At 40.6% G+C, this 25,571-nt stretch overlaps 1 protein-coding gene across 2 annotated transcripts in view; it reads left to right on the plus strand.

The window, feature by feature from the left end:
* The window catches only part of LOC129026546 (immunoglobulin kappa light chain), a 412,603-nt gene that overhangs the window by 146,184 nt on the left and 240,848 nt on the right, over window positions 1–25,571 (plus strand). The window lies entirely within an intron of this gene.

Here is a 25,571-nt window from a genome sequence, read left to right on the forward strand (position 1 = left end):
GGTCTTCAGTATATTGGAAGAACAAAGAGAAGGTTAGCGTTTTATGAAAAAGGGAAAATATTACCTATTGCACTTTGAGAAAGTTCACTGGCACTAGGAAGGGTTGGGAGCTGGCAAGCTCAGGCTGGTAAGCAGTGGTGAACAAAGTGAATCCTAGAATTATATCAAGTTATCTCAGAAGTTGCAGTTAAATGTGAATTCAGGTTACAAGAAGCCAAAGCAGTGAACGTTGCAGAGAATTTTCTTACTGAAATGCCAGGGATTCAGAGTAGACCCTGCTGCTCACCACACAAAAAGCCAATCACTAAAACAAGTATTGCCAAGAAGCAGGCTTTAGTCAGGTGCTGCAGCCAAGGAGATGGGATGCCATTCGCAAATGTATCTCCCTAACCAACTAAAATTAAGAGTTTATATAACAGGAATGAAATGTGGGAAAACAGGAATTTGGGAGGAGTAAGGAAGATAATTTGGTCAACAGGAAGCAGGAGGTCAGTTAGGCAATCATAATGGGTGAAGGGTCTGACGTCTCACTGTCCCGATTCAGTGATATGTATGTTTCAGCTCCTTGATAGTATCTGGGAGGCCTGATGGTTGGTTTACTGAAAAAAGAACTCAGATAAGACAAATATAACTATCTTGCGTTTTAAGACTGGGGGAGTCAATTTCTGTTTATTCAAGAAACCATAAACCTTAGTTCCATGGGATAACAGAGCCTATTTCAATTGCATTCTAGAAACAATATTTTACACCCTGAGTGCCTTTCCCCACTGGGTTTCTTGGTTCTGTTGGGTATAACAAGAATGAACCAATGCCTACGATTAACATTCAGACTACAACCTTTCAAAGCCAAGGATACAGTAGTCAGGAAAGTTGATATTAGAAGCAGGAATCTCTGGTGCTCCCTCAGAAAACAGAATGCATCTGCCCTTGAAGTATGGGCTATCTAACCATGTGGTCCTCAGTTCTGTCTGGAAGCTTAGGGGCGGGGGTGCTGATGCTCTCAGCTTCCTACAGCATCTTTTCAGGTGTTTCACCAGTCCTCACCTCTGTTCCTGTGTCTGCTTTAGTTACCAATGGAGAATATTGAGCCATCCTTTTCTGATTTCCAAATCTCATGGGAGGACCTCTTATTGGGCAACTCTATAGGACACAAGAGAGGCAAAAAGGGATATTTACATAAGTTAAAATGATTTTCCCCCACTGAGGCCATTAAAATATATATATATTTAAAGCCACATGTTAAAAACACATCAAGCTTTATTTTCTTACTAATGCAAATTTACATTTGCAAACATTTTCAGGATTGTAAAGGTTGAAAACATAATTATTTGTCCATGGAATGATCAAACACCTCCATAATTAAATGGAGTAAACATTTTCTTGAAAATTTGTACTCATTGAAGTAAAGGAATATATTTAAAATGTGTGAAGCTATGTTAGAAATTATTGGACTTAAATTCAACTGTGCAGTTTTGTTTGGGATGTTGTTCACTCCTGTGACCTGCCATAAGAATATTGTGTCATGTGTAGTCACTGCTGTTCAGCCTTGTCCTCAGACAATTGATATCTGTAGGCTGAAGATGAGCTCAGGGCCCTGCAGAGAAACCACTCAGCTGAGCCCTTTCTTGATCAGCCAGATGATTGTGAACATGAGCATCCATGAACACGAAAACAAATGTTTACTGTTATCAACCACTGAGTTGTATATTTAACCAGTTACCAATTATTAATGCATAAAGGCTTACTGATACAGTATTTACACCTCTACCTACACACGATTTTTTTTAAGTTGGTTGTGTAAATGTGAATATTTAGTATTAAATTGTGAAGTTATTAAGAGAAAATTAAAGACAAAATTAAAACTAGTATTCAATAAAAAATTAAAATTTACCTTATTTATGGACAATGTGCATATATGTGTATAAGATACATAAAAGTTACATATATTTAACTGATAAAATGTTGGCTACAAATATACATGTATAGTATTTACATTTAAGTATGTTTATTTATTATATATGCTTAGTTATACAATTATTTAAATTAAATACATTTAAATAATTTTGTTATATTCCATTAAAAAGGGTATTCTGGCTACATATAGTTCATAGTCTTGCTACAGAAAATTTCTTTTAGCCTTTATTTTTAAAACTCTATGAAATGATTGTCCTTATCTAAAATATTTTTCCAACCCAGTAGAGCTCCAAGGGTAGGACTAGAGTCAATTTTGACTAATGTTGAATATTAACCATTGCATCCTATAAATGTCTCCATTATGTTCACGCCCACAATGATGATTTGTCAAATAGAATTCTCACAATGATGGATGCGGGATGGAGTCACCTCAGTGCCATTGTCAAGGAATCCCTGGAAATGTAAAAATCATAACAGTGGTTAATCTGCAAGGGTTACATCTGATGATCACATTGCAAAGAGAATAGCAATGTAATAATATTGGCTGTTGCTTTTGACAGATCATCAGCCCTTAAAAGAAATGCAACAGGATGATTGCAGACAAAGTGATTCAGGAAGAACTATGACTAGACGTTTCAAAAATGAGCCAAAATAAAAACATGCTTTCCAAGCGAATATTAATCGAAATGCCATTAATGAGCAGGAGGCTTTTAATAATGAGGATGATTCAACAGATGGACTTCAGTCAGTCACCTTTCCCCGCTTTCCCAGGGAGAATCATGAACCAAAGTTATGGAGGTCCCTGTGGGGACTCAATAATATGAGTTTCAACTAACTGAGACATACAGGGCTACTGACTCTTCTGAACACCTAATTTGCCAAGAAGAACCCCTAACACCTCTAACTTTGTGCAACACATCAGGGCTCAGACTAACAGCTGGTATCAGGTGATTCTAGTGGACCTCATGTAACATGAGGAGTGGTTATTTTCCTATATATGAATTTGCCTTTCTTTCAGTTATGTTTCTGCATAAAATATTATTTGAGGGTTTTCCAAGAGTTTTCATCAGACTCAGGAAATTCTTCCATAATATGGCTTTGGATGAAGCAACTTATTTACCTCAAAAAAAGTAAAGCAAAGTGTAGCTCATGATCTTGTCATATGCACAGGTGCAGCTTTCCCTATAGACACGGAAAACCCCATTATTAGTCAAGCAAAGCTGGCACACAAACCCTTGTGCTATTGAATTGCTATGCTGTCAGATGTGGTGGACACTCTGAAACACTAACCACGAATGGTGCTGTTACTTTCATAAGCAGAATATTTACATCTTGAAAATAAGCTCTAGACTCACCATTGTTATGCCAGCTGAACTGCTGGAAATACTCTATTCCTATTTTCTCAGGGCTGCAGTTTTCCAGTTGATGTTTTTTTAAACATAGTCTTGCTCTGTCGCCAGGCTGGAGTACAGTATTGTGATCTCAGCTCACTGCCACCTCCACCTCCCAGGTTCAAGCTATTTTCCTGCCTCAGCCTCCCAAGTAGCTGGGACTACAGGTGTGTGCCACCATGCCTAGCTAATTTTTGTATTTTTAGTAGAGACGGGGTTTCACCATATTGGCCAAGATGGTCTCGATCTCTTGACCTCCTGATCTGTGCACATCAGCCCCCCAAAGTCCTGGGATTACGGGTGTGAGCCACCACTCCCGAACCTGCTTGATGGTTCTTAATCCAAAGAGCTGACATGCAATTATTCCACTAAATTGGAAGAAATTATATGATAAGCATGTGACCATTTAGACTTTATACAATACTGGATAAGTGGTCAACACAGGGCATTAGGGTATGTGCTGGGGCCATAGATCTAGCCCATATAAAGCAATAGCCAATAGAATTGATTTTACATATTTTAGAGAGGAAGTACAGAAAATATGGAACCTAGGGGACCTTCTGGAATGTTTCTATTTATTGCCATTTCCACTGGTAAAACTCAGAGAAGATTTCAACAGTCATCAGGATGAAGTTCTAGGGATCACAGTCATGTGAAGCATTCCCTGCACTTGGATCTCCAGTGAGGCAAAGGGAAGATGAAATGCATAGTGGGATATGGAGGTGTAAACACCAGAGACAGCATCCTGATCAGCTTAAATGTGGAAAAGTGAATTTATTTTTTCTCTTTAGATTTATCACTGAATCTGTTGGATCTGAGAAAAGTCATTATGGCTAGTTAGGCAGAAAGGTGTTTATTATCATGAATTAAATGGATTGAAAACATTTGGGGAAACCAGAGTGGCAGCTCAGGCGACTCCAAGTACTCCTTTTGCTGTTCTTGATCCTCTCCGTGCCCCATGTTTTCCGCAGTCAAGAAGGACACTCTCATTTTGATAGAAACCTGGCGAGTGAAGATACTGTGCCCACAGGACTGTGCTGCCTGGCTGTGACCCAGACCAGGAAATTGAGCACATTTGAGTGAGATCAGGCACTTTCCCTCCCTCATCTCAATCCAAAAGCACTCTGTAGTAACACAGCTGATGGGCATTCTTCACCACATCTGGGACTTAGGAAGCCAAGGACATAAGGAGTAGACCTTCCAGACTCTACCCTAGAGAAAGTATTGCCAGAAACTAGAGAATAAAATAAATATGAAAGAAGCTGGTGACAATAACTAAATGTGTCAAGCATATATGTATTTTAAATAATTTAATCTTTTCTATAAAATTCAAAGTGCTATTTTTAGCCACCTTTACAATTTAGACCACAAATTAAATAATAAGTAAACAGATTAGTGACTCATGAGAGAAGATCATTTATTCCTAGATGGTGTTGAGCTGAACAGATTGGAGTTTCCCCACATTTTTGGGAGCACAATGTTTCGTGGGTAGCATGATGTTCTTTGTAAAGGAAATCATTATGTTCGGTTGTAGCATTTTGCTGTTAATACTAGTAATGACTGGAAATTCAAGTGTAGAAAGATGTGTATTTACGATAGAAAGCCACAGGGTGGACCTGGGCAGGAATAACCCCTGTACTCGTGAAAACAGAAGAATCTACATGAGACTGAAATGAAGATGTAATCAACACAGGCAGGGCTACACAGAAAGGGGTCAATCTCTAGTAGTTGATAGCAGAGCTGCTGTCCTTCTGGGGGCAGTAGTGAGAAGAGCTGCTCTCTTTTCTGCAGGAGACAGCTTGAATGTGGAGTCTCAGGCAGCAGGAGCTCCTCCCCAGCCTGCAGCAGCAGTGCCATTCTTGGAATGTTTCTAGAGGTTTGACTGGAGGCTATTCCTTAAGGCTTTTCAACAATTTGCAAGAAATTTAATATCCTCTAGTAAATCCTTTTATGCTTCATGGATTTGACATTTGCAACAGGGAATATACACAGTTTACAGTGACATCATTCACAGCCTCCTTTTTTCTTGATAAATATAATGCTTTCCAGGTGGACCTGCCAGAGGAAGCTGATGTGAACAATCCATGTCACCAAACATAGAAGACAAATAAGCTCAGGAAGGCCACTGGGTTCTCACATAGCTGCACTGTCCCCTGGTACAAAATGGGAGAGTGTAAAACTCTTAGCTCCACCATCAGAGAGATGGAGGGGTGTGACCTCAGCATAGTAAGTCAGTATTTATAGACATTTGAATACTAACACCTTTAACACCATAATACAGGCAAAATAGAAAAGAAAATAAATTGGACTACATAAAAATGAAAAATGGGCATCAAAAGACACAATCAACACAGTGAAAATGCAACATGTGGAATAGAAGAAAATATTTGTAAATCATATCTGATAAGGGGTTAACAATGCTATATAAAAAGAAGTTCTACATGTCAACATTAAAATAAAATACCTGATTAAAAATGAGAAAAGAACATGAATCAACATTTCTCTAAAGAATATTCTTTAGAGATAATTAGATAACTAGCATAGGAAAACATGGTCAACATTATTAATCCTTAGAAAAATAAAAACAAAACCCACCTCACACCTATTAGGACTTTTTTTTTGAAATAGAGAGTGACCAGTCTTGGTGAGAATTTAGGGAACTGGAACTCCTGTGGACGCTGTCGTGGTGATGGAAATGGCCCACTTGCTGTGGGAAGCCAGAGGGAGATTCCTTGAAGAATTAATAATGGAAATACTATATAATTCAGCAATTCCACTTTTGGACATATACCCAGGTAATTTAAGATATTAACTTGAAGAGATATTTGTATACCCACATTCAGAACCAAATTATTCACAATAGCCAAGAGGTAGAAGCAACTCAAATGCGCACAAAGGAGGGAACTGGTAATCCAAATGTGGTGTATACATACAATAGCATATTATTTAGCTTTAAAAAGGGAAATTCTGACACATGCTACAACGTGGATGTAACTAGAGGACATTACACTGAGTAAAATAAGCCAGTCACAAAAAGATTACTGAGTTATGATTTCACTTTGGTATTTGCAGAACAGTTTCCATTTTGTCTTGAATCAACCCAGTCCCCTTCCCTTTCTTGATTGTAGTTTTCTGGAATAACTGTGGAATGTTCTGGAAATGTAACATTCTGAGATAGGGCATGGTTGGCCAGAACAGCCTGCACTGCGTTTCTGTCCCTACTAGAAACAGGAATTCCTTCAACACTCTAGCCCAGTGTGTCATGTGATTCTAACACATAAAACCCAGGGTGGGCTGCATTCCAGGGTTCCTCTGTTGCAGTCCTTGAGGGGTAGGGACAGTCTAGTGTCAATCAGGCCCTGGCAACTTTGTGCTCTCTCTGGCTGACTCTCTGTAGGTAGTAATCCACCTCATGTAACTGGTTGTACATGGGAATTGTGTCTTACTAGATTTGGGTAAGTTGGTGACCAGTACACAGCAAACCTTCTTGGCAAAATTGGTGCAGTGAGATATTTTAATATGAGAGAACCATGGCTTATTGGTGAAGCTGGAGGAACAATACTCTCCAGTACCTGGCCCAGGACAGAGACATCAGCCTGGTGATGCAAGGCCTGGACATGCAAATGGATGTTTAATGAGGAGGGAGGATAAATGGAACACGGTGAGAGGCAGCATTTGATGTGGCAGTGAGACAGCAGAAACAGCGGAGAGGCAAGACAGCAAGAGATGGCATTTTGTGAGAAGATGGACACGGTGATCAGCAATGGGCAAGACAGCTATGGGAGAAGTGGCAAGACAGTGATCAGTGAGAGAGAGAGACAGTGATCAGCACTACAGCGATCAAAGCTACAGAGTTGTTAACATTGCAGAGCTGTTAATACTAGCCAAAGGCTGTTTTAAGAGCCATCATCTTTCCTGACAGGCGGTAGAGCTGAGCAGATAGGCAAGTGGCCACAGAGCCACTGCTTCATGCAGGCCAGCCACTCCATGCTCCAGTCCCCCTGCGGGAGCTCAACCCACCCAAGCTGGGGAGCCTGGAGAGATCTTCATGCAGGCCCCACATTAGAGACTGCTCGGCACCATTTCGGCTCCTGCACACCTGTAAGTGTCCCATCTACCCACCTGCCTATATCAGATGATCCAGGAAATAAGGCCTTTGACTAGATAGTCCATTTGAAGTCCTCCATAGCACACCTGACTACATCCTCGTTGCTCTTTCTCTTGGTCATTTCTCCTCTAATGACATTTTATTTATCCATCAGCCATTTTATCTTATTTTCTGCCCTGATATATGTGTTTGCTTTGCAGTTTTGTCTTTGGCTCCCTACTAATTATGTTTGTGCAATTGTTTAAGGCCGGACACTTGGATGTAAGAATTCTGTTCTGTTGACTTTAAGAAGCCAGAGTCACATTGTTCTATGGCCACAACCAGGCCTTTGAGGCTCACTGTTGGCCACCCCACTGAGGCTCCAGGATTTTCTGCACTGGTCAGCCCCTGGATATTCCAGGGTTTCCTGCCATTTGGTGTGGGACACTCATAGGCTGATACTCGAGTACTCCGGGTTTCCAGCATTTGGTATTATTGGTCACTCCCTGGATGCTCCAGGGTTTTCAGCATTGACATTTGTCTGAGGATTGTGGATTGGAGCCTCACCCTATGGGAATCTTGGTTTGCCTTTTCTTGTTTTCTGCCCTAAAGTTATCATTTTTCATAACGGCCTTGTGTTTTCTTTTTGTCACTTTATATACTCTTTTTCTTCTATACTTTACTTAATAAAAATGGCTTTAAGGCCAGGTATGGTGGCTCATGCCTGTAATCCCAGCACCTTGGGAGGCTAAAGTGGGAGGATCATTTGAGGTCGGGAGTTCAAGATCAACATAGCCAACACTGTGAAGTGTTGTCTCTACTAAAAATCCAAAAAATGAGCCAGACGTGGTGGTGCATGCCTGTAATCTCAGCTACTTGGGAGGCTGAGGTACGAGAATTGCTTGAACCCAGGAGGCGAAGGTTGCAGTGAGCCGACATTGCACAACTACACTCCAACCTGGGTAAAAGAGTGACACCTTGTCTCAAAAAATAATAACAATAAATAAAAATTTAAAAAATAAAAAATAAAAATACTGCTTTAGTCATGTTTTGTTCACTAACAAATGCTTACATCCACTTTCATAACATCTTGCTACGTCTTCTCAAACCTTTTATGCAGGAAGTGGAAATCTGAGATGAGAACAATTGATGGCCCATTCACTTTCTAGAAAGTGGTCTGCATATTGAAACTGGGTTTTCTTAAGTTATTGATTTCCTAAATTATAGAAAATTTTGTTTTTGAGGCCGGGTGCATTGACTCATGCCTGTAATCCCAGCACTTTGGGAGGCCGAGGTGGGTGGATCATTCGAGGTCAGGAGTACAAGACCAGCCTGGCAAACATAGTAAAACCCCCTCTCTACTAAAAATACAAAAATTAGCCAGGCGCAGTGGCATGTACCTGTAATCCTAGCAACTCAGGAGGCTGAGGCAGGAGAATGGCTGAAACCCGGGAGGTGGAGGTTGCAGTGAGCCAAGATCGCGCTATTGCACTCCAGCCTGGGTGACAGAGTGAGACTTTATCTCAAAAAAAAAAAAAAGTAAAACAAAAAATTTTGCCTGTGATACGATAATGAGTTTCTTTTAAAACTTCTGAGATTAGTGTCTTAGAGATTCAACTGTTGTGTTTTGCTGCTTTCAGCTTGTTCTCCCTTTAAAAAGGCCTGGGATCATTGCTGTCTCCTTTTGCTTTTTCATCAGCTCCTGTGACTTTTTCATCTCAACACTTTGGGAGGCTGAGGTGGGCAGATCACGAGGCCAGGAGTTTGAAACCAGTCTTGCCAACATAGCAAAACCATATCTTTACTAATATTACAAAAAATTAGCTGGGCATGGTGGTACATGCCTGTAATCCCAGCCACTCAGGAGGCTGAGGCATGAAAATAGCTTGAAAAGGGGAGGCAGAGATTGCAGTGAGCCCAGCTGAGATTGTGCCACTGCACTCTAGCCAGAGCAACAGAGCGAGACTCCATCTCAAAGAAGAAACAACAACAACAACAAAATGATCCCCCAAGAATCAATAATAACCGGAATAAAGGGGCCCTTATCAGATATTCTCAATTATTCCAACTACTGTTAGGCTTCAGGAAGCCACTAGTTGGGTACAGCTGTCCAGGATTAAATCTGTTTCTTACAAGGTCCTGCAGGCACAAAAGGTGGACACCACAACCTCCATTTATAAAACATAGAAAACTTAAGGCTGTTGTTTTGCAAACACATAGATTAATAACGTGGTTCTGTGGGTGGACATAGGTGCGTTAATTTTTCTCTCTCTTCCAATTATAATTTTCTTGTTTAACATCCTAGTAAAGTCTATATCTTCTAAATTTCATGTAAAGATGATACGGTCCGTCACAAGTCTTCCAATCCATTCTGTCTTCTGACCCCACAAATGAAAGCATCCTGCCATTGGGCCCCTTAGTTCAGGTACCAAAGATTTTTGTTCCTCAAATGCTAGGGAAGGCCTGCACCCATAAAGTCAGCAGGAAGCACTTACAGAAAATGGACTCTGCTCTTCTGCAGTCCCCTTAAGATTAAGGAGGAGTATCTAATCTCTGAGGGAGCAATGAGATAGGAGGTAGGTGGGACTCAACCCGGAACCAGATTGAAGAGTGGGTGACACAAGGAAGAGACACTGGAAGCACCTATCCGTAAGACGTGCCCACCAGTGCCATATCAGTTTACCATTGCCACGGCAACACCTGAAAGTTACTGCCTATTTTCTAGCTATTTCTGAATAACCCACTCCTTTATTAGCATGTCATTAAAAGTGGGGATAAATATGAATGCAAAACTGCCCCTACGCTGCTGCTCTTGGCACACTGCCTATGTGGTCGCTCTGTTCCATAAGAACAGTCACAGAGCTGTAACACTGCCACCTCAGCAAAGCTGTTTTCTTCTACCACCAGCTTAAGCTGCATTCCTTCCTGAGTGAAGCCAAGAACCTGCCCTGCACCACTTTTGTCAAGTTAGTTGACATAAAATTACTCATAATATCCTCTCTTTATTTTTTTACTCTTATAGGCTGTGTAATGACTTCTTCCTTTCCATTTATGATATTGTGTTTTGTGTCCTTTTTCTTTCTCTCTTTTTTTTTTTTTTTTTTTGAGACAGATTCTTGTTCTGTCACCCAGGCTGGAGTGCAGTGGTGCAATCTTGGCTCACAGCAACCTCCGTCTCCCCAGTTCATGCCATTCTCCTGCCTCAGCCTCCCGAGTAGCTGGGACTCCACCACGCCCAGCTAATTTTTTTGTATTTTTATTAGAGATTGGGTTTTACCGTGTTAGCCAGGATAGTTTCGATCTCCTGACCTTGTGGTCTGCCCGCCTTGGCCTCCCAAATCTTTCCCTCTTCTTTATAAACCCTTCATCAAACAGTCACAGGCTTCAATTCAGTTCTTTCTTGGTGGTAGTATGGCTCATGAAAAAAGCTGATTCTTCTGGGTTTGAGGCCATTCACCATGTTTATATGTAATACTGTAAAAAGTACTGTGACATAAGCCTCTGCTTCACAAACTGACCACTGTCAAACATCATCTCCCAACCAATAGAGAATTTTTTTGTTCCTCACTAGTGTAATTCACATAGGAGCAGAAATTTCAAGTTTAAATTATGGATTTGTACTTTACCACTTGGTGTATTCAAGAAGATGAATAATATTAATACCTCAGTAGGGCTGGGCACAGTGGCTCAATCCTGTAATCCCAGCACTTTGGGAGGCCGAGGCAGGCAGATCACCTGAGGTCAGGAGTTTGAGACCAGCCGGGCCAACATGGCAAAACCGCGTCTCTACTAAAAATATGAAAATTAGCTGGGTATGTTGGCACACACCTGTAATCCCAGCTACTTGGGAGGCTGAGGCAGGAGAATTGGTTAAATGGAGAGATGGAGGTTGCAGTGAGCCAAGATTGTGCCACTGCACTCCAGCCCGGGTGACAGAGTGAGATTCTATCTCCAAAAAAAAAAAAAGAAAAAAATCAGTAGCTTTGAATTTTAAACATCTATTTGACAAGAAATTCATAGTTGTTTCTCTCTTAAATAACATAATAATTCTTTCAGTAATGAGCCTGGTTTGATGCCTCTCTCCCCAACATGATACAAGTGTCGCATAAATCTATGAAAAACTCCATTTCCCTGTGTCTACAAGAACTACCTTGGATTGAAAACTTCCTCCCTTGCTCTAGTCGTTTCTTCTACACCCAGTTTCACCTAATCTGCGACTCAAAACAATACTTGTCAGGAAACATTCTGGAAAGAGCAAAAGGCTTCTAAGGAGTGTCAGAGATTCCTGGACAAACATCTGTCCATTTCTAGAAGGGGTTGTGAGTATGAGGAAGAGCAGAGCTTGTAAATCTTCTACTTGCTTTCACTCCCACTGTATTTCCTAACAACAACAACCACAACCACATAACATCATAGAACGAGCATCTACTACTTCCAAGGCTTTTGTCTCAGTAAATCTTCTCTACCTCTATCACAGCATCTAGAAGGTTTGATACTCATATAAATAGTGCTGTAGCTTTCTTTTCATAACTGGAAAAGTGGGCAAGACTCAGTGTAATGCAGGCATTCCTTAAGCTAGTTATCATTCAGTTTTTAGATTATCATTGCACACATATACCCAGCATATGTCTAATATATATGTAAAAATCCATGAAGCAAGCGTTATATTAGCTTGTGTTTTCTATTGTATTATATTTTTCTCTTATATCATCCTCTCCTTTTTGTCATTAAAAAAAATCTGTTCAAGTCAGTCTAAATTAATTATTGGATCATAACTAGATAAAATCTTTTTTTTTTATAACACATTGACCCAATGAATATGTTTCTTTGCAAGACAGAGTCCTCATTTCCGAGATAACAAGCCTGAAAAAATTATACTGGAACAAGTCCACAAGTAATGATGGTAGCTTTTCCTTATTGTCTGCCCTGGGGCAAGAATAACACAAAAGATAACAAGGTAGAATAAAGATTACATAAGAAAGAAGGACAGCAACAGGACATGGGAAATTTTATACGGTAACATTTAAATAATGGATGATGAGAAGTAATGCGTTAGACAGGGATGGGCGGGAATGATTGAGGTCTGAGTACTTTAGTACAGATTAAGATCAAATCATTAGGATTTTAAGAGTTGTGTACAGTTACTGAAGAAAATGCCTTAGAATTTAATTTGACCGTGGATAAAACATTCTTGGATTAGATTTAAGACTATTTTCCATGCTAAGTATATTTATAATGATGATGACTGTAATGCTGAATATTTAAACAATTAAAACAAAATTAATTGCCACATACATAATGTCCTGAATACTATTGTAAATGTTTTGTCTTATTTTCTTTAAACTGTCTACAGCACTGTAAGACAGGTACCAGTATTGTCACAGTTACACAGATATGGAAACTGAGACACAGGGAAGTTAAGTTACTTGATCAATTTCAAGCAATCGGCAAGCCATGGAGCATCCATGTCAGGGCCTGCCAGGACATATGAGTATAAACAGAAATTTTTAACTCAAAGAGGGTATGTGTCTGGGTTAATGGAAAGCTTCAGGACCCTCAGAAAACATTACTAACAAGCAAATGAAAGGTGTATCTGGGCCGGGTGTGGTGGCTCATGCCTGTAATCCCAGCATTTGGGAGGCCGAGGCGGGTGGATCACCAGGTCAGGAGATCGAGACCATCCTGGCTAACACAGGGAAACCCCGTCTCTACTAAAGATACAAAAAATTAGCCGGGCATGGTGGCAGGCGCCTGTAGTCCCAGCTACTCGGGAGGCTGAGGCAGGAGAATGGCGTAAACCCGGGAGGCAGAGCTTACAGTGAGTGGAGATTGCACCACTGCCCTCTAGCCTGGGCGACAGAGCGAGACTCCATCTCAAAAAAAAAAAAAAAAAAGCTGTATCTGGAAGATTAAGTTCTAACAGACTCTTCATTTCCATAGATCCAATAATGCACTTAGGGAGATGACTGGGCATATTGAGGACAGGAAGAGAGAAATGAAAACACAGCCTTTTATATTGTTCTTAACAGACTTGTGCCAAACATCACATGGGTGTATTTAGGTGATTGAGGAGAAGAAAGGCACAGGAGTGAAATTCTGTGAGCACAAGGGAGGAGTTCTACACTCATACCGAGCCAACAAACTTTTCTGACCTGACAACCAGGGTGGTGCAGGACGCTCAGTGCAGAGAGGAAGAAGCAGGTGGTCTCTGCAGCTGGAAGCTCAGCTCCCACCCCAGCTGCTTTGCATGTCCCTCCCAGCTGCCCTACCTTCCAGAGCCCATATCAATGCCTGGGTCAGAGCTCTGGGGAGGAACTGCTCAGTTACGACCCAGAGGGAACCATGGAAGCTCCAGTGCAGCTTCTCTTCCTCCTGCTACTCTGGCTCCCAGGTGAGGGGAATATGAGGTGGTTTTGCACATTAGTGAAAACTCCATCAGGAGTTTTCTCTGCTCAGCAAGAAATATAATTAAAATTCAAAGTAGATCAACAATTTTGGCTCTACTCAAAGACAGTTGGTTTGATCTAGATTACATGAGTGCATTTCTGTTTTATTTCCAATCTCAGATACCACCGGAGAAATTGTAATGACACAGTCTCCAGCCACCCTGTCTTTGTCTCCAGGGGAAAGAGCCACCCTCTCCTGCAGGGCCAGTCAGAGTGTTAGCAACTACTTAGCCTGGTACCAGCAGAAACCTGGGCAGGCTCCCAGGCTCCTCATCTATGGTGCATCCAACAGGGCCACTGGCATCCCAGCCAGGTTCAGTGGCAGTGGGTCTGGGACAGACTTCACTCTCACCATCAGCAGCCTGGAGCCTGAAGATTTTGCAGTTTATTACTGTCAGCAGGGTAATAACTTACCTCCCACAGTGATTCAACATGAAACAAAAACCTCAACAAGACCATCAGTGTTTACTAGATTTTACCAGCTGCTTCCTTTACAGACAGCTAATATGGTGGCCACTCAGTTTTAGCATCTCTGCTCTATTTGGACATTTTGTGGTTCTAAAAAAAATATCATTGAACAATTTGGACTCTGATTCTTGGACTCTCTTCAACCGAGGCACCAGAATCCCAGGTTTCCAGAAATAGTGACTCACTGTGTGAATCCTTATATAGCCCCAGTGGTTCTTAACTTTCCCAGTAGAGGTATCTCAGTGCATGCTACACTGCTCCATTTGAATTCTGCAACATTCTAAGTAGTGGAAAATTCTATTTATTTATCCAAATAAATAAATAGGTTGACTCGGTAAAAGCTGTTCATGTGAAGATACTACCATGGCTGAATAAATCCCATTCTTTTTCTTTCTTCAGGCTACCAACATTTCAGTGGCAAATGGTTACTATGGAAACATTTGCCATTTAAAAGTGAACTAAATTATTTCTTGAATTTTCTCTGTGATGCAGTAGACTGTAAACAGATTAAAGTTTGTTAAAATAAAGTACATATTACATAAGGAAGAAATAGACTATTCCTAATGACGTCTGCAATGACCTAGTAGAAAGAGTGATAGAAGCAGTTGTTTTCATTATTTTTGTCCAAGACTTCCTTCCAAAAGAGATTTCACTGATCATATTCATTTATTACCACCTATAAGACATGTTGACATTATGTAACATCTGATGTGAAGCACTGAGGATACATCCTGTCTATATTATTCTTGCCAAAAATTAATGGTGTGAATTGAATCAGTAGTAAACATCATATACAAACCCAACTGGGAGGACATTCTTCAACATACCTGGACAGTAGCCTTCAAATGTTTGAAGACCATGAAAGAGAAACAAAAGTGAGAAACTGTCACAGACTTAAAGCTATTAAGTACAGGATAACCAAATAAAATACAGAAACCTGAATTTTATCTTGTAACATAAAAAAGTCATCAACGGGAAAAATTAGTGAAATTCATATGGTATTTTAAATGAGTTAACTAATAATATTATATCTATGTTCATTTCATGTTTGTGATACTTATACTGTGGTTATTTATGATGCTGACATTAGAGCAAGCTGACGGAGGTGCATATGGGAATGATTTTTACTACATTTTTCAAATTTTAGGTCTAAAAGTATTTCCACATGAATTTAAAACACACACACAAGTAACTAAAAAACAAGAAAAAGGTGGTTTTTAAACAATTCCACAAGTTTCCTCCTATTTTGCACCTTTTCCTATTTCTTTCTTTCTTTTTTTTTTTTTTTTTTTGAGACGGAGTGTTGCTCTATCACCCAGGCTGGAGTGCAGAGGTGTGATGATCTCGGCTCACTGCAACCTCTGCCTCCCAGGTTCACGCCATTCTCCTGCCTCAGCCTCCCAAGTGGCTGGGACTACAGGCACCTGCCTCCATGCCTGACTAATTTTTTTGTACTTTTTTAGTAGAGATGGGGTTTCACCATGTTAGCCAGGATGATCTCGATCTCCTGACCTCGTGATCCGCCCGCCTCAGCCTCCCAAAGTGCTGGGATTATAGACGTGAGCCACCGCACCCAGCCACATTTTCCTATTTCTAATTCTTATCTCTATTAAAGACAATCATAGCTCCCATTATGTAGAGTGTAATCACTAATTTGCTCAGTTCTAGAATACAAAGAAGGCATCTTAAAAATTGACTGTGCATTTCTTCATGAATGTGAAATCCAGGGACCAGGATTCTCTATTTTTTAAGTCCTTGGTTTCTCTTTAAACTGAGGGTGCAGAGTTCAAGTTCTCAAGTCCAAAATTACTTATGTTAGTAAATAACCTCATTCCATTTCAGCATGGCTATTATGTTCATTTAAATGCATTTTAGAAGGCATCTCTGTTTATGGCATCACAAAGAGTTTAATAAATCTTCTGTGCAAAAATAAATAACAAACACACATATAAATATAAAGCTAAAAATTCAAAACTATTTCAGCACTCTGAAAATTGGTGAAGCATAAAATAATTAAAGATGTATATTCTTTATAGAAAAAAAAGTACTAGTGCTTTGAGTAAGGACAGAAAAAGTCTGTAGACTTTTGCCTGTAACAGCACCCTTCTACCCCCAGCTCAGTCAGCATGAAATACAGAACTGGAGTTTTACCAATATGAGGATAGCAAATAAAACTAGCAGCTTGCTGTCAAAGGGGGTGAACTTGAGTAAAGCCAAGGAATGAAGTAAAATTCTTCAGTGTTTCCAGCTAAACATGCAGAACTCCATAGGGAATGAACAGAAAAAGCCCACAGCTTTGTTAGTCAAAGATGATGCCCTGTTTGGGGCAAGTAGTACAACTGCTAACAGTAAATAGCAGATTCCTGGGTAAGATAGAGCCATATTGCTGAAACAATCTCTGCATACATTCCTGGTGACTTAGAAGCTATAGATATGAGTGATGAGACCCAGGAGTGCCCGGTGCAAAGTAAAACCAGAGGGAGGTAAGAACTAGCTGCATTTTGCAGGTGCTTTTTAAACTACACACAGATGGATTGACAGGAGATAGATTTATAACCTCCAGATATTTAAGCAAAACTTCTTCTCAAATCATTGGTGACCACTAAGCTGTGCAGATACATGTGCAGTTTTTATAAATTCAAACTAAATATTAAGAATAAAAAGCAGAGACATCAGTGGTCAAACACCACATGAGATATAGATTTTTCAATATCACGCATTGAAAATACATTTAATATATGTCATCCACTAGCTCAGCCTATCCTATCCTAAATGTGCTCAGTACACTTACATTAGCTTACAGTAGGGCAACATTATCTAACACAAACCTTATCTTACAACAAAGTGTTGAATATCTCATGCAATTTATTGAATACTCTATTGAAAGAGAAGATAGAATAGTTGTATGAATACTAGAAGTACTATTTCTACTTGAATGCATATCATTTTCACACCATCTGAAAGTCAAAAAAATGATAACTCCAACTATCATAAGTCAGGTACCAGAAGTAAGTTCTGACAAGTAACTAAGAAAAAAAATTTTAAATGCTCAGAAAAATGAAACCAATTCCAGGCCTGACATGGTAGCTCAAGCCTGTAATCCCAGTACTTGAGAGCCTGATGCAGAAGGATTACATGAGGCCAGGAGTTCAAGACCAGGCTGGCCAAAATAGTGACACCCTTATCTCTACAAATTTTTTTTTTTTAATAGCAGAGAGTGGTGGCATGCACCTATAGTCCCAGCTACTCAGGAGGATGAAGCTGGAGGATCACTGGAGCCCAAGAGGTTGAGGCTGCAGCGAGCTATGATCACACCACCACACTCCAGCCTGGGTGACAGAGTGAGACCCTGTTTCTAAAAAAATTAAAATTAAAATAAAAACCCCACAATCTAAAGAGAGGTACTATAATATATTATCAAAAGTGTACAGCTTTCAGTTTTAAAAAATCCTGAAAAAAAAAACAGAGGAGTATGATCTATATTGAAAGAACAAAGTAAAGCAACTACAATAATGACAACAGAAAATAGCCAATGAAATCTGATTCTAACTTGTCCTCATTATTGGCTTTAGCAAAGACTACAAAGCAGTTAATATGCAGATGTTCAAATAATTAGTTTTAAAATTATGATCATTGACATAAAAAGAAAATATTTTAAAAAAGAAGATTCAGCAAGTGGGACCTCAAGAATAGAAATGGAAAGTATAAAAAATGACCAGATGGGAACTCTAGAAATGAAAAGTACAATAATCCAATTTAAATATTTATTAGCTAGGTCTAATAGCAATTTGAGATGACAGAACAATCAGTTAACTTGAAAATAGCGGATTGGAAATGATTGAGCATAAAGAAAATGTTTAGAAAAAAAGGAAGAAACTTCAGAGATTTATAGGTCAGAGTGAAGGATACCAACAAATGTATAATGAGAGTCAAAAAGGAGGAGAGACAGAGAAAGTGGCTGAAAAAATATTTGGAGAAACAATGACAAAAACTTTTCAAAAGTAATAAAAAATATTCTTAGATGAAAAAATTCAATAAAACCATTTTAGATCGTCAATAGAAATTAATAACTGAACACATTATATTAAAATGTTGAAAGTCAAGAAAAAATCTTCATTGCATCAGGATAAAAGCAGACACTATATACAGAGACACAACAATGTAGCCATTGGCTAAGTTTTCATCAGGACCAATAGAGGCTAGAAGCAGTAAAATGACATATTTAAATGCCAAAAAGAAAAAAAAAAGAAGGCAGTCAGGAAATCTATCCAGTGAAAATATCCTTCAAATCTAACAAAAAAGCAAAAAAAAATTTTGGTAAACAAAATACATTCATTCATAGCAGCTATGTCTTATAAAACATTTGAGAGAAAATCCTTCAGAATCCCAGGAAATGACATCAGACAGGACCTCGAGTCCACTGGAAGAAATGAAGGCCTCAAAAGTAGTAAGGAGAAACACCAAGTCTAAAAAGATAAAAATACACTTAATGCTATTTATATGAAGTTTAAGACAGGAAAACCTAAATGATTGTGTAGATGTCAGAAAGACAGTTACTTTTGCTGGGTGGGAAGGGTGACAACTAGCAAAGATTGTCCATGAAGGAATATTCTATCATTCCATCTGGACAATGAATTACACATAAACTTTATTCAGTTTCACATTCAAAATGTGTGCACTATACTTTGGCTGTTTTACCAATTGAAATAAAACTAATAAAAACCAAACCTAAACTCCTTCGCACTTACCAGTAATCACAGCCAAGAGCCCAGATTAATTTGGAATATTATTATTATCACCACTTTTTTACCCTATTTTGAAGCTTACGCTTTTCATCCAGCTACAGTTTCACAGCTCCACCTCTGGCCCATTCTTTTGGAAGAGCTCAGATCCATAGGGCGGGTAACACCTATGGAAGACTCATGAATGACATGATTGATGGGTATTTAGCAGAAAACAAGTTGTATGTATCACAGACTGTCCTATGCAGAGAGTACAATACATGTGAGTGAGAGAGTCCCTCTAGCAAAGAAAAGAAGTGTGAACTAGACCTTCAGAATATGGTCCAGTTTTTAGAGTTCATCAGAAGAACACAGATCAAGGTGTCCTCTCATCTGGGCATGGGAAAGTGAACTGACTGCAGGTTCTCCCTAGATCAGTGGCCCATGGCTTTGGAGACGTGTACATTAAACTCACATTTGTTCACATCCACAGTCACTTCCTGGCTTTACCATAGGAATGATGGTCTGCCTACCCAGTTACTTAGGAACTGTGCACACAGGCTATCAGTTACTAAAACAATTAAAAACAGTGACTTTGGTTAAATGTGTATCAGTAGTTACATTCTGGAGGGAAAAATGAGCAGAGGGGATATATTTTAATACCAAATGAAAAATCACAACCTTGTGACTTCTTTCTCTCCCCATATAATTCGTTATGCTTGTGCTGAAACTTCAGAGTATCAAATGAGCCCCATATATTCATCCCTAAAGCTTTGTCCTTGTCCAACCTGAGCCCATGTTTGGGCCATCCACTGGCATCCAAGTACACTTGTGAGATGACCAGTGTCCAGAGAGCATTGCTAGGGCGATTCACAGGCAGCTCCATGCAGAGTCTCTCCCCTCGAACTCCCAGCATCACTAACCCTGAAAGAGTGACCTCCTGTCCTCCACAGCACCCAGAGCACAGCCTACCCTGCCATGATTTCACTGCCCAACTTACAATCTCAGCATAGATTCCACTGGCTCAAAGACAAAGTCAGGTCCCAGGCAGAGACTGGTGTGGGGGCCTAAGAAAAACCATCTTTTCATCAATTTTTCTGTTAGAAATTTCCAGACATTTTCACCATATTAAAAAATTATTTTCATTAGTGCTGATCTAAATGGTTACAGTTAGACACTCACAGTGTTATAGCTCAGAGCACAAACCTCAGCAGCTGTTAGTCCAGAGAATCAGGTGGTCTCAGATGGTTCCTGGCTGGTGCAGCCACTGTTTCAACAATGGGAGGAATGGAGCTGAGTAGACAGATCCAGACCAGGGGCCCTCTACTCCCGACCCTAGCCCTGGACATTGTGCTCTGCAGGGCCCCTCACAACCTCACTCTGTCTTTCCCAGAACCACATCGTTGGCGTCTCACATGGATCACAGAATTTAACCCCTGATTGTTTTGTGACCATCTATTCTGAACACCCTTTATCTTCAACTAGGTGACTGGTTTATTGAGGAGAGGAATCATTTTGTGTTCCCTACAGAATGCAGCCTATTGATCGATGTAATAAGATCAACTCCATGAAAACCCATGAAAAAACTCCATCAAGTCTCACTGGAAACCAGCATCTAATATTCTATAAGATGTTATGTCACAAACCTGCCATTGGGTGGTATGTCACAAACCTGGCCATTGGACAAACCCCATAATAAACATAAAATAGAAGTCTGATCTTAGAAATAGTGAAATTAAGGGTGATATTGTTTCATTATCAGCAGACTGCCCCCAAGGCAGGGATGGGGTCTCATGTGTGACCTGGATCACCTGGGAGGAGCTGCCAGTGTGCTGAGTGGTGGGAAAACACTCTCTGTGCTCTGAGACTGGAAGCCTTGCCTTTCCCTTCCTACTGCCTTGGCCATATCCTCAAAGTGCACCTGCTATGAACTGAATGGTGTTTCACAAATTCATATTTTGAATCTCCAATCTCCAATATTACTGCATTTAGACATAGAGGTTATGAAGAGGTAATTAGGGCAAAATGAGGTGAAAACATTGGGGTTCTGATTTAATAGGATTTGTGTCCTAATAAAAGAAACGTCATTGAGCTGTTACTGAACCCCTCACCAGCCTCCAAGCGTGTACTGAGGAAAGCATGCACTTGCTTCTCTTACACATGCCTGGCACATTGCTGAACACATGTGAGGATGTATCCTGAGAGGACATCTGGAAACAAGAAACAGGGTTCTCACCAGAAAGCAAATCCTTCTGGACTTTGATCTTGAACCTTCCATGGTTCTAATATATTCGCAATAAATGTCTAATAAATTAGCAATAAATGTCTGTGGTTGAAGCCATCCAGCTCAGAGTATGATGGTGTGGCATTCTCAGCAGACTTATCCACTGTTGCCACCTTCTCTGAGCAGGTTCAGCCCCAGGAGTCACCTTGTGGACTTTGGTACCCAGATTTTCTCCTTTTGCTCCTGCTGTCCTGACTGCCTGGTGAGGAAGGGGAAGCCAGGCTTCAGCCTCAGATAGTTTGTATTAAACATGAACTTTCCTTGATGATGAATTTGTTAGACTCTTTCTCCTTCTGATCAGCATTTCATCAAGTTGGATGAAATAAAAGCTTGGTATTAATATTTGGGAATCTGCATGTTTGTTCCCCCACTTGGATGACAGTGAGCATGTTATGTGGATGCCATCTTCATCCCCTTCCTTGTCTCTCAGGTTAGAGGGTCACTGTCACCTGTAGAGCTGGCTAGAGTATGAAGAACATCCTAGCCTGGCACCAGCAGAACTGGGGCATGGCTCTGAGCTCCTGCTGGCTCCTACTGCCCTCCTGGACATGATCCCTGCCTGGGTCAGGGATAATAATGGGCCTGAACAGATGTCACTCTGGCCATTACCAACCAAGATGCCTTCAACGGTAGGTGCTCCCTCCTCCTGTCCCCTATCATGTACAAATCTTCCCTAGCAACAGCTCTGCCTGGGGGCCCAGGGGTTGCTAAGGGTCGGAAATCTTCTCAGGGAAACAAGCTGGGGGACACCTCTGAATTCATATTCCCTTTTCATCTCAAACCAGCTTGCCACCTCTTCTATGAACACCTCTAATGTATCTTGTGGGCATCACTGCCCGAAGCATGTCAGAAGCTTTCTCCTACCTCCTACCCCGAATTCATGATGAAAATTCATCCTCACTTCCACATGGGCTGGCCACACCTTGTTTTTCTTACATACGTGCCCTGGCACGTTGCTCAACCCATAATTCTGACCCCTCTCCATGAATCTTTGTGAAAGGGTCATGGTTGGCAATTTGTGGTTATTGGAGACCAGAAAGTAAAATGGTAACTATCAAGAAGCTTGTGCATGGCACTGACATAGGCCACTGTCAACAGGGTCCCAGCAGCTGGTCAGTCATGAAAGCTGGGCAGAGATATCCCACATCACCCCAGTCAGAGGGGAAGCTGGGAATGAGCCATTGAGGGGCTTCATCCTCTGACCATGCAGCCTCTGAGCCAAGTGTGCTGCTTTGTTTGACAGAAATGACCAGAAAAGGACTTGTCTATGCTGAGCCCTGTGGACAAAACCTCCCTCCATTCAGGGTCCAAATTCACTATCCATCTCCTGGGCATCTGCTGCCCTGTGATTCTGCAGATCCCTCTCAGGTCACTCATGATCCTCAGCAATGGGTAGCTCGCTGCTATCCGCCCAGGGGACACATGGAAGAGTCCTGAGCTTTATGACCCTCAGGCCCTGGAGTGAGGAGGGGCCATGATGTGGTGCACCCAGTGCTTGTTTTCAATGTTCACGTTCAATTTATTAAAGTTTAAAACTATACCTTATACTAGCAATGAAAGTTGCATCTCTTTATACATAAACATGCATCACATATTTATCCACAGATACATAGTATATACAAAAATATAAATATAGCTTATTTCTAACATGTATGTATTTAATATGTAAAGTTTATATTAGAAATTCATATTACAAATACACATAATTTTATGTTTATTTTTGTAGCATGTGTTCCTTTTCTTTCCAAGCAGAACAGGGTCTGGCTGAGTAAAGACTTTGAGGACATTTGCTGACCCTCCCTCTTTGGCTCCAGCAGGGTCCCAGTCATTCAGCACCAGGGAGGACAGAGCTGACAGCAGCCAGCCCAGGATCCCAGCTCCAGCCCTAAGGTCTGGGTCTCTGAGACTTTCACTCTTGCCAGGCTGGGGGACATATGCTTAATGCAGCTCCCACGAATTTGTGAGCAGTTTCCTTCCCTGAAGCCCCTGCCAGGCAGCCCTGTGGGCAGGGCCTGTTGTTCCTCCCAGGTCCTCAGCCCTGTGGCTCAGGAGAGCAGCTGCTTCCTCCACAGCCCAGGGAGAGCGCCTGGAAGTTCTCAGGCACTGCCAGCCTGACCTTAGCCCTGGGCTAAGGACCCTATTCCAAATGTCTCCTCATTTATCGAAGTACCTGAAAGTCTGCCTGGTTCTTAAACTCAAAGTATGACTTGAGTTGAGGTATACTCACTCCACTGTCTCTAATGTAGATTTATGGATGTGTAGAGAGTTCTAGAGGATTTTTAAATTTTGCGACCCAGTGTAAACGAAACAGTATCTGACACAGGTCTCAATCAATGTATAGGTTTATTTTGCCAAAGATAAGGCTTATGGCCTGTGACACAGCCTAAGGAGGCCCTGCAAATATCTGCCCAAGGTGGTTGGATTACACATTGGTTTTATATATTTTAGGGAAACACAGAAATTACAGGGAAAAGACATAAGTCAGTACATAAAAGATATACATTAGTTTGTCCTGGAAAGGTGGGATATCTTGAAGCAGGGGCTTCCAGGTCACAGGTGGCTTCAAAGCTTTCCTGATTGGCAACTGGTTGAAAGAGTTAAGCTCTGCCTAAAGAGTTGAATTCATCATAAAGAAATCCTTGAGTTTAGATAAGGGGGTGTGGAAGTCAAGGTTCTTGTCACTTAGATGAACCTTGCAGGTAACAGTAAAGTAGATGGTGAATGTTGCTTATCAGACCTTTAAAGAAATGTCAGACTCTTTGGAAAAGACATAGTAAGAGGAGGAGATTCTCTGCAGAATGCAAATTTCCCCCACAACAGGCAGCTTTGCAGGGCCACTTCAGAATACGTCAAAAAAATATTTTTAGGGTACAATATTTAGATTTTCTTTGGGGCCTATTATCTGTCATGTTGGAGTATGGTGTCTTATTGCTACAAGCATCTGATTTGTCAGTCTAAAGAACTCTGTTGTAATGATAACACTGGTCCGTTGTGTCTGAACTCCAAAGGGAGGAGAGTATGATGAGGTACATCTAAACCCACCTGCCAGTCATGGCCTAACCTAGTTTTTCAGATTTCTTTGACGTTCTCTCTGCCAAAAGAGGAGCCCATTCAGTAGGTTGGTGGCTTACAACTTAATTTTTTGTTTTAACACACAGAAAAAAAAATCACAGCGTAAATTCAATCTAAGATAGATTGGTAAAAAAAAAAAAAAAAAAAAAAAAAAGGTGCTTCCTGAGTATTTCTAAATATCAAAGAAAGAGAAATGGTAAGATTTCAGATGAGAAATATCCCTCATACAAAAGATTAATGATTTTTTTTTACTATCTCAGTTTGGATCCACCAGCAATAAGGATTCCTGTTAGGCAGCAAATTTACACTGGGAGGAAAGGAGGAAAGTGAGGGAGGGAACAGAAAATGAATGGTAAAAGACACATCAACAACCTACCTGACTCAGGATAACTGAAGATCAACCACACGGTCTGCTTTCTCTGCTTTCAAGATGATGCCTGGAGCGTTGAGTTCTTCAAAGGAAGGAAGGCCATGTCTTAACATGTCAGAGGAGCAAGAGAGAGATCCCAGCCCTGTAATTCCTGTTTATAGTGGCGTTAATGTATTCCACTAGAGGGCTCCACCCTCATGACCTAAACACGTCCCGATAGGCCCCACCTGGCAAAAACCATTACGCTGAGAATTAACTTTACAATAGATGGATTCCGGAGGACACAGTCAAACCATAGCACTTTCCTAAGAGATACACATTCCAGGCCATCTGGCCAGCAATGCATCCAGGCAGAGTTCTCTGCCCAAGATCATAAAGAATGTAAGACATATATATGGTCATTGGAAATGAGCAGAGGTCCAGCAAAGGGGAAAAGCCCTAGATTACAGATGGGGACTGCTACGTTCATCATGGTACAGTTAACCCTTGAATAACTTGGGTTTGAAATTTGCAGATACACTTATATTTTGTTCTGTGTGTGTCACCTGTAAGCAAACACTTAATAAGTAGTAAATATATTTTCTCTGTTTTATGGTTTCCTTAATAACATTTTTTTCTTTAGCATACTTTATTGGAAGAATAGAGTATGTAATATATATAAAACATTAAAAAAGTGTTAATCAACTATTTATTTTATTGCTAAGGCTTCCAGTCAAAAGTAATCTATTGGTACTTAAGTTAGAGAGGCAAAAGTTCTACACAGGTGCAGTCCATTTAGTCTCTGGGTATTAAAAAGACCTGTAGCTCTTGATAATGGT

Source organism: Pongo pygmaeus, chromosome 12 (genome assembly GCF_028885625.2).
Source record: "Pongo pygmaeus isolate AG05252 chromosome 12, NHGRI_mPonPyg2-v2.0_pri, whole genome shotgun sequence".
Taxonomy (NCBI): Eukaryota; Metazoa; Chordata; class Mammalia; order Primates; family Hominidae; genus Pongo; species Pongo pygmaeus.